The 10,000-nt window shown below is 51.9% G+C and overlaps 1 protein-coding gene across 1 annotated transcript in view; it reads right to left on the reverse strand.

Annotated features, from left to right (window-relative positions):
- The window catches only part of grid2 (glutamate receptor, ionotropic, delta 2), a 239,552-nt gene that overhangs the window by 64,807 nt on the left and 164,745 nt on the right, over window positions 1-10,000 (reverse strand). The gene's annotated exons all lie outside the window — the stretch shown is intronic.

Below are 10,000 nucleotides of genomic sequence, written 5' to 3' on the forward strand. Positions count from 1 at the left end.
CCCCCGACGGCCTGTGAACTGGTACAGTCCTAGTCCTCCACACTCTCCAGATCCTCTGCTCTCCATCAGCACCATGGCACAGCCTTGTTACGGCCACCGTCAAGTGTCTGTATCATGGATATATTTAGCTGGGACAAATCTGTTTCAGGAAATGTATTTCAGCCTCTGATGAGGATGTTGAAAATGTGACGGGGAGAGAAAAAAAAAAAAAAAACGTTTTTATAAGTGGCGTCCGACTCAGATTTCAATAACAAATTGGATTTTCTGGAACTAAAGCCATAGTCAAACAGAGGTGAGATTGCTTATAAATTGATTGTGAAAATGTTTCAAAGAACAATATTCAATTGTTGCGTTCGTTCTGTGGAACGCACAGTCATCTCTCTAATGAAGAGAAAGAAATTTGTGTGTGCACCTGGCCAAAATGATCATCAATCATTGACAGCTCGCTGAACTTTATCATTAACTCAGCAATGATGCTGCAGACATGATGGGGCACATTGTGGTGGAGGAGCAGGGGGGAAACTGTCTTCATTCCACAGGGGTTTAGAAAACTGCATGTGTGTGTGTGTGTGTGTGTGTGTGTCTGTGTGCATGTGCATGTATGTTTCTGTGTGTGTGTGTGTGTGTGCGCGCAACATGTACCAATAGGGATAATACAATCCACAATCAATTCTCTCTGATTACGACTGTGTGAAGAACGCCTGCTCTGATTGGACACCTGAACGCCTGCTTTGATTGGACACCTGAACGCCTGCTCTGATTGGACACCTGGCTTTCCAGATGCTTCCTCCATCTCACAGACAGAACAGCTTCTTGAGGAGATCACAAACTCCTCAGACGTCCTCTGGTCTCACTCACGTTTCCACAATGGAAACACACGGACCACGTAAAAACATTTGATTTTCCACACGACAGCAGACAGAACGTGGACGGTAATTGGTTGTTTGTTTGGTGAAATCTCCTTCTTGATTGTTGAAGGGCTGCGGATGAAGGTGTGTGAGGATGTGAGGGGGAGCGCCCCCTCTGGTAGACGCTGATTACTGCAGCAACTGCTATTAGTTTCAATCATTACAGTTTTGTTTAATTGTTTTACAATGGTGGAGTATTCATAGAGTATAGAATTAATCACAAGATTAAAGTTCCAATTGTTTTTGTCCATTTCAATTATCAGTGTGTTTACTAATTATGAACAGAGAAAATTACAAATCCAAATTAGAAAACTAAAACGACTTTGTTAATGTCCAAACTATTCTCACTTTAACATCATTTCATGTTTAACGGGTCAGACTTTTAATGAGCAAAACAGAGTTGGAATTAATGGCATAGAGGTATACATGTACTGTGCATATGAGATGTGTGTGTGAGTGTGTATGTGTGTGAGTGTGTATGTGTGTATGTGTGTGAGTGTGTATGTGTGTGTGTGAGTGTGACAGGATGACTGCAGTGGGGGGACGGCCGACAGGGAAAGACGTTCTGGTAGCAGGCGGGTTGCCAGGTTAATATTTTAACCCCCTCGTTCGTTAAGTGCTCTTTCTCAGCTGTACTCGTTCCCTCTTTCCCCACAGGATGAGACAGCGAAGGCCCTCGCCCCAAAGACAGCAGGGTAATGATGCCACCAGGGAGAGGGAGAGAGAGAGGCGGGGGAGGGGGAGGAAGAGAGACAAGCTCACTACATCTCAGGAATAATTTCAACCACTGAAATAGAAAGTTAATAATGTATCTGCGTGGGGGAAGAGACTGCAGTATGAGAGATGCTATTTATGTGTGTGTGTGTTTGTTTCCTTGTTTCCATGGAAAAAGAGGACTCCCGTTTGGCTGTGGCACTAGGTCACGATCGCTGGCAGCTCTGAGTCAAGCTGTTAGTGTTCGCCTGGGACAGGCTGTTTGTGTTAGGCTGAAGGTTTACTTCTGGCTGTCATGTCAATGTTTGTCTGAGGGAGGGAGGGAGAGAGACATAGATGGAGAGAGAGAGTGATAAAGACAGAGGGAGAGAGAGAGATGGAGAAAAAGACAGAAAGAAAGAGATAGAGAGAGACAGAGAGAGAGAGAGAGAGAGAGAGAGAGAGAGAGAGAGAGAGAGAGAGGGAGAGACAGAGAGAGAGAGACAGAGACAGAGAGAGACAGAGAGAGAGAGAGAGAGAGATAGAGAGAGAGAGGGAGAGAGAGAGGGAGAGACAGAGAGAGAGAGACGGAGACAGAGAGAGACAGAGAGAGAGAGAGAGAGAGAGAGAGAGAGAGAGAGAGAGAGAGAGAGAGAGAGAGAGAGAGACAGAGAGAGAGACAGAGAGAGACAGAGAGAGAGAGAGAGAGAGAGAGAGAGAGAGAGAGAGACAGAGAGAGAGACAGAGAGAGAGACAGAGAGAGAGAGCTAGACCTGTGTAGACAGACAGACTGGGAGTGTTGGTTGACACCTCTCACTTCCAGCTCGTGTCTCTTCATCCTGCAGCTTGTCACCCTCTCACGCCTCTGTCTGAGCAGCCTCTGTCTAAAACACTGTCACATGTCACTCAACACACCTCTCCTGACCATTCACACTGACGTGTGCTCACACACACACACACACACACACACATCCTGTATGCACTGACACACACACACATCAACAGAGGAATGGTTTTTGGGCGATAAGGAGCATTCTGCCGGTCAAGCCGTGCACAGGAGAGGTGCTGCTGGACACTGCTCATACACACACACACGTGCTGACACTCATACACACACATTGGCACATACACACACACACACACAGACTCGACACCCTACTGGGTGTCTGTGTCGGAGAGAATAACAGGGGTGTGTGTGTGTTTGTGTGTGTGTAGAAGAGAGTTAACAGCATGGAGGGGGCGGATGCTAATCCTGTATGTGTCATGTGGGCTTCCCAGAGATGGACGGGTAAAGAGAGGGATGGAGAGAAGGAGGAAGGGAGGGATGGAGAGAAGGAGGAAGGGAGGGATGGAGAGAAGGAGGAAGGGAGGGATGGAGAGAAGGAGAGAAGGAGAGAAGGAGAGAAGGAGAGAAGGGAGGGAAGAAGAGAGGGAGGAAGGGAGGTAGGGAGAGAAGGAGAGAGTGAGGGAAGGAGAGACGGAGGAAGGGAGGGAGGGAGGGAGGGAGAGAAGGAGAGAGGGAGGGAGGGAGGGAGAGAAGGAGAGAGTGAGGGAAGGAGAGAGGGAGGGAAGGAGAGAGGGAGGGAGGGATGAAGTGGTGCTGTGTTGATACACAGCTGCAGCTGTAATCCTGGGTTTACACGCTGTAATGCTGCTCAAACCTGCAGGCTATTGGATGGAGGGGTGGAAGGATGGAAAGATGGAGGGAGGAGTGGAGCGAAGCAGAGAAGGGAGAGAGGCTGGGAAAGAAAGATGGAGCAGAGATGGGAAGCGTTGGAAGATGAAAGGAAAGGAGAGAACATAGAGAGAGAGACAGAGAGAGAGACAGAGAGACATAGAGAGAGAGATAGAGAGGAGAGAGAGAGATAGAGAGAGAGAGAGAGAGAGACATAGAGAGAGAGATAGAGAGGAGAGAGAGACAGAGAGACATAGAGAGAGAGATAGAGAGGAGAGAGAGAGGAGGGTGAGAAGGGAGGAGGAGGAGGAGAGGCTGGGGGAGGCTGGGGGAGGCTGGGGGAGGCTGGGGGAGGCTGGGGGAGGCTGGGGGAGGCTGGGGAGGCCACCCAGAGTGGACAGCCTGCAGCGTTGTCTTGGGAAAGGGAAGTTGGAGGATGCATGGAGCAATAAGATTGGTTCCCCTTTCTGTAATCATCTTAGTGTGACTACAGACACCCAGAACTACACACCAGGGTATGAACACACACACGCACACACCACACACACACCACACACACACCACACACACACCACACACACACACGGCCTATCAGGCGATCGACTGCAGGCGTCAATGACTCACACACTCAGAAAGATGATCTTATAACATCATTGTGAGAGTCATTTTCTTTGGCCTATGCCTGGCATGTTGGTATAGTTATCATGCTGCATAATGGGCACTTGTTATAACTCTCTCTGTCACGCAGCCAACAGAGCTGTCACGATCATGTGTGTGGGTGAAAGCATCTGACAGTCTGGGTGAAGCATATCAAACACACCTCTAGTACTGGCCAAAGCCTGTTATAGCGTTTGAGTCAGGTGACCAGTAGATATGGCTAACCTGACCTGGTGATGGAATAGACAGGCTGGTTTAAACTGGAACAGGCTGGTTTAAACTGGAACAGGCTGGTTTAAACTGGAACAGGCTGGTTTAAACTGGGATAAACTTTTGAAAACTAGAAAAAGACTGTAATGAACCAGAGGGAAGCAGGATGGATTTGAATAAACAAGGACTTACTGGAATGGACTGGTATACATGGAAACAGACAAGAAGGATATGGAATAAAGTGTAAATAGTCTGTTCCATGTGTGGGAGATATAGGGCATAAATAACACATGACCCTCTCATACTTTGACTCTCTCCTTCCTTCTTTCCATCTATCTCGCTCTACACAGTTCTTCTAGGCTCTCCACAGCAGTGAGAATCACTTCATCAATAAAACAATAAACACTGAAAGTAAGTAGTACAATAGTACAATTTCACTGGTGGTCTCTCTCTCTGTCTCTCTCTCTCTGTGTCTCTCTCTCTCTCTCTCTTTCCTCTCTCTCTCTCTCTCTCTCTCTCTCTCTCACTCACTAACTCACACAATCACACACACCCACACGAACGCAAGCACACAGGCGAATAACCTTTATTTTATACTAAAAACTACAAGTGAAAGGTTGTCTAAGAGTTTCAAATAGATGTGAAATAATATCCTGGGCCTCGCTTCTACACTGATGACATAAAGATGACGTTTATGAAGATGCTTAGACAACTAAGCTGGATAATACTGTAGGCCCTGTGTGATCTTCTGTAACTGTTATTTATACAAGGAAAGAGAGAGAGAGGGAGCAGAGAGGGAGGGAGGGAGCAGAGAGGGGTGGAGGGAGCAGAGAGGGAGGGAGGGAGCAGAGAGGGAGGGAGGGAGGGAGCAGAGAGGGAGGGAGGGAGCAGAGAGGGGGGAGGGAGCAGAGAGGGAGGGAGGGAGCAGAGAGGGGGGAGGGAGCAGAGAGGGAGGGAGCAGAGAGGGAGGGAGGGAGCAGAGAGGGGGGAGGGAGCAGAGAGAGGGGGGAGGGAGCAGAGAGGGAGGGAGGGAGCAGAGAGGGAGGGAGGGAGCAGAGAGGGAGGGAGGGAGCAGAGAGGGGGGGAGGGAGCAGAGAGGGAGGGAGGGAGCAGAGAGGGGGGAGGGAGCAGAGAGGGAGGGAGGGAGCAGAGAGGGAGGGAGGGAGCAGAGAGGGAGGGAGGGAGCAGAGAGGGAGGGAGGGAGCAGAGAGGGTGGGAGGGAGCAGAGAGGGAGGGAGCAGAGAGGGAGGGAGGGAGCAGAGAGGGAGGGAGGGAGGGAGCAGAGAGGGGGGAGGGAGCAGAGAGGGAGGGAGGGAGCAGAGAGGGAGGGAGGGAGCAGAGAGGGAGGGAGCAGAGAGGGAGGGAACAGAGAGGGGGGAGGGAGCAGAGAGGGAGGGAGGGAGCAGAGAGGGAGGGAGCAGAGAGGGAGGGAGCAGAGAGGGAGGGAGGGAGCAGAGAGGGAGGGAGGGAGCAGAGAGGGCGGGAGGGAGCAGAGAGGGGGGAGGGAGCAGAGAGGGAGGGAGGGAGCAGAGAGGGAGGGAGGGAGCAGAGAGGGAGGGAGGGAGCAGAGAGGGAGGGAGCAGAGAGGGAGGGAGGGAGCAGAGAGGGAGGGAGCAGAGAGGGAGGGAGGGAGCAGAGAGGGAGGGAGCAGAGAGGGAGGGAGCAGAGAGGGAGGGAGGGAGCAGAGAGGGAGGGAGCAGAGAGGGAGGGAGGGAGCAGAGAGGGAGGGAGCAGAGAGGGAGGGAGGGAGCAGAGAGGGAGGGAGGGAGCAGAGAGGGAGGGAGGGAGTAGAGAGGGAGGGAGGGAGCAGAGAGGGAGGGAGGGAGCAGAGAGGGAGGGAGCAGAGAGGGAGGGAGGGAGTAGAGAGGGAGGGAGGGAGCAGAGAGGGAGGGAGGGAGGGAGCAGAGAGGGAGGGAGGGAGCAGAGAGGGAGGGAGGGAGCAGAGAGGGAGGGAGGGAGCAGAGAGGGTGTTGTGTTGATCCTGTCAGTGTGGAGCAGGAGGTAGACAGGCAGGATGGTGTCTGGGGACAGGATGGTGTCTGGGGACATGATCTCTCACACTTGCCGTTTACACACACAGTTTACACACACACACATCCTAACACACACACACATCCTAACACACACACACAAGCACACATACACACACAAACGGGCAGGTTTACTGTTATCATTGTTTGTTTTGGTTCGGTTACACTGCATTAACAAATCTACGCATGAAGTGTGTGTGTTTGTCCGTTTGTGGTACAGTGTTTATGAGTGTAAGCAGGGTGTGTGTGTGAGGGAGTGTGTATATTCCCCCATTTTCTGTTATCATCTGAAATTGGACAATGTCACTTTTCTCTCTGAAGGTAATGGACTAACTCTTTTGTCTCTCGCTTTTCTCTTTCTTTCTGGTGTAAAACGAAGAGATAATCGAATGTGAGAAACAGAAGCTGTCTCTCTGCCCGCCTGCCCGCCCACCCGCCCGCCTGCCTGCCTGCCTGCCCGACCGCCTGCCTGTCTGTTGGCATGTCTCTCTGCCTGTCATCCTGCCTGTCTGTCTGCCTGTCTGCCCGACCGCCCGTCTGCCTGTCTGTCTTCCTGTCTGCCCGACCGCCCGTCTGCCTGCCTGTCTGTCTGCCTGTTTGCCTGTCTGTCTGTCTGCCTGTTTGCCTGTCTGTCTGTCTGTCTGCCTGTCTGCCTGTCTGTCTGCCTGTCTTCCTTTGATTTTGCCATCAGGTTACAGGCAGGAAAAAGAGGAGAGAATCTCTCAAGCAGGACAAATCAATGACTGCTCTTTCTCTCCCCTTCTTCCATCCTCTGGCTATACCTCTGCCCCCCCCTCCCCTCCCTCCCCCTTCTCTACTCGGCGCCCCCTCACTCCCCCTTCTCTCCTCACCGCCCCCTCCCTCCCCCTTCTCTCCTCACCGCCCCCTCCCTCCCCCTTCTCTCCTCACCGCCCCCTCCCTCCCCCTTCTCTCCTCACCGCCCCCTCCCTCCCCCTTCTCTCCTCACCGCCCCCTCCCTCCCCCTTCTCTCCTCACCGCCCCCTCCCTCCACCTCCCTCCCAGAAGGCAGAGACAGCTACTAGAAAAGAGCATGTGAATCTACCTAATGGAACAGAAAATTGGAGGAAATGGGGATCTTTCCCTTGGAGGTCATCTCTCTCTCTCTCTCTCTCTCTCTCTCTCTCTCTCTCTCTCTCTCTCATCTCTCTATCTTTCTTCCTGTTCTCTCTCTCTCTCTCTCTTTCTTCCTGTTTTCTCTCTCTCTCTCTCTCTCTCTCTCTCTCTCTCTCTCTCTCTCTCTCTCTCTCTCTCTCTCTCTCTCTCCTCCTCCTCTCTCTCTCTCTCTCTCTCTCTTTCTTCCTGTTTTCTCTCTCTCTTCTCTCTCTCTCTCTCTCTCCTCCTCCTCTCTCTCTCCTTCTTTCCTCTCCTGTCCTCTCCTCACATCACTAACCACGACAAACTCTGAAGTCATGCATCTTCACCAGCCGTCACAGGGCCTGACTATAGATAGATAAATACACACACCTAGAAAATGTTAGGATTTTTGACCCTTGAGGAACAGTGTTCCCCCTGGTCCAGACCCCACTCCTGGTAGACCTTTGGAGGAGAAATGTTGTTCCTGTGTAGCAGTGACATCTGTCTCTCGGTGTCGTCCAATCATCACCTGCTCACTGACCCTCACCGCTTCCTGGATGTGAAGGGAGGTGATCTACGCACATCAGCCTCTATCAGGGACTCCTCCCTCTCTCCTTCAACCCCCTCTCCCTCCGTCCCTCTCTCCTTCAACCCCCTCTTTCTCCATCCCTCTCTCCTTCATCCCCTCTCCCTCCACCCCTCTCTCCTTCACTTTCTCTTTTCTTTCTCTCGCTCTCCCTCTCTTTCGCTCCCTCACTTGCAATCGCTTTCTCTCCATCTCTCTTTCCATTTTTCTCTCTCTATCTCTCGCTATCTCTTTTCTTTCCACCCTCTCTCTCTCTCTCTCTCTCTCTCTCTCTCTCTCTCTCTCTCTCTCTCTCTCTCTCTCTCTCTCTCTCTCTCTCTCTCTCTGACATTTCCCTCTCCCACCCTCTTGTTCCCTCTCCCACCCTCTCTTTCTCCCTGCTTCATTTTTCTTCCTGTCTCTCTCTACACCTCCCATTTTCCTGTAGAAAACACTTAGGACCCTGCAGATCACCAAGAAAGCTATTACACACACACACACCCAGGCCAGTGAGGCTGGCAGAGATTGGTGATGTATGGAGCTTAAAGCGCGGAGCCACCAGTGCTTAATGGAGTATAAAGCATTGGCATGCATAGAAGCCATTATAATAATGACAGATTAGCTTTGTGCTATATTATCAAACATGCAGACAACTGTATTAATGTGAGAGCGAGGGGAGAGCCAGGGGAGAGCGAGGGGAGAGCGAGAGAGAGAGAGAGAGAGAGCGAGAGAGAGAGAGAGACAGAGAGAGGAGGAAAGGTAGAAAGAAAGAAAGATAGCCATTGTTATTTCCGGAGGTCACCTCACAGTCAACCCTACACTGCAGACAATAAGAGGCTATTTCCTCAAATGGAGGAACCGCTCTAAACCCCCCCAGCTGCCCTCCACCCCTCCACCCCTCCACCCCTCCACCCCTACACCCCTCCACCCCTCCACCCCTCCACCCCTCCACCCCTCCACCCCTCCACCCCTACACCCCTCCACCCCTACACCCCAACACCCCTACACCCCAACACCCCTACACCCCAACACCCCTACACCCCAACACCCCTACACCCCAACACCCCTACACCCCTACACCCCAACACCCTCTCCTCCCCTCCACACAGACACATCAGCATAAAAAGAGCCCTCTTTTCAGATACAGTGAGGCCGTCATGAAACATGCAGGGACACAGAGAGCGATGTGTCGTGTCTCAGAGGACGTGCTGGGGTACTGGTTTGTTCACGTTGGGAGGCTGGCAGCGTCAGACTGGCTGAGCCACACTGAGCGCGCCCAGTGCACAGACATGACAACTGCATTAAACCTTGACCTCACAGACCACACGTTTGGGAGGGAGGGGGAGGGAGGGGGGAGGGAGGGAGGGGGGAGGGAGGGAGGGGGGAAGGGGGGAGGGAGGGAGGGAGTGGGGGAGGGAGGGGGAGGGGGAGAGGGAGAGGGAGGGAGGGAAGTGTACGAACACCGCTACAGAGAGGACCGATAGTCCAACCCGATACAGGGTTGAAGGTTGGAGTGGTGAGGTGTGTGTGTGTGTGTGTGTGTGTGGGGGGGGGGGCTTCACGGTACAGAGTTGGGACTCGGTGTGACCTCTGACCTGCTTGTGTCCTGTCATCAACAGACCATGTTAGCGGTGTCGTGTGCGACATACCAAGGCCATTAGCATGTAGTTACGTACACAGTGAGTACAAATCTGTGATTCACACCTCCTCCTCACTTCCCTCTCACCCACACCTCCTTCTCAACACGTTAGGCTGCACCTCTGTGGAGTTGAGTGTACGACAAAAACAAGTTTTCTTAATTCCTCTAAAGTAATTATACTCTGTGATTAATCAGTTGAGCGTCAACATAATGGCTCTGCATTTAGAGATTAATTTAATCTTCGAGGCCCTGTGCTTCGCGTTTGCGTCTAAGAACATTATCACTAAACAGGGAAGACAATCTCATTTGTAATCTGAGACACACAGCTCTCTGGAAGCAAAGCGTTATCACTGTGTGTGTGTTTGTGTGTGTGCTTTTTTATGTGTTTGTGCGTATACCACGTGTGAGTGTGTGTTGGAATGTGTGTACGTGAGTGCGTGCTCTCTTATGTGTGTGTGTGTGTGTCCTGGTCTCTGAAGGACGATAGCTTGCTTATCACACCATCAGACAGAGCAGGGCCGGGGGGGC

Source organism: Hypomesus nipponensis, chromosome 24 (genome assembly GCF_054491055.1).
Source record: "Hypomesus nipponensis isolate SF chromosome 24, ASM5449105v1, whole genome shotgun sequence".
In the NCBI taxonomy this organism is placed as follows: Eukaryota; Metazoa; Chordata; class Actinopteri; order Osmeriformes; family Osmeridae; genus Hypomesus; species Hypomesus nipponensis.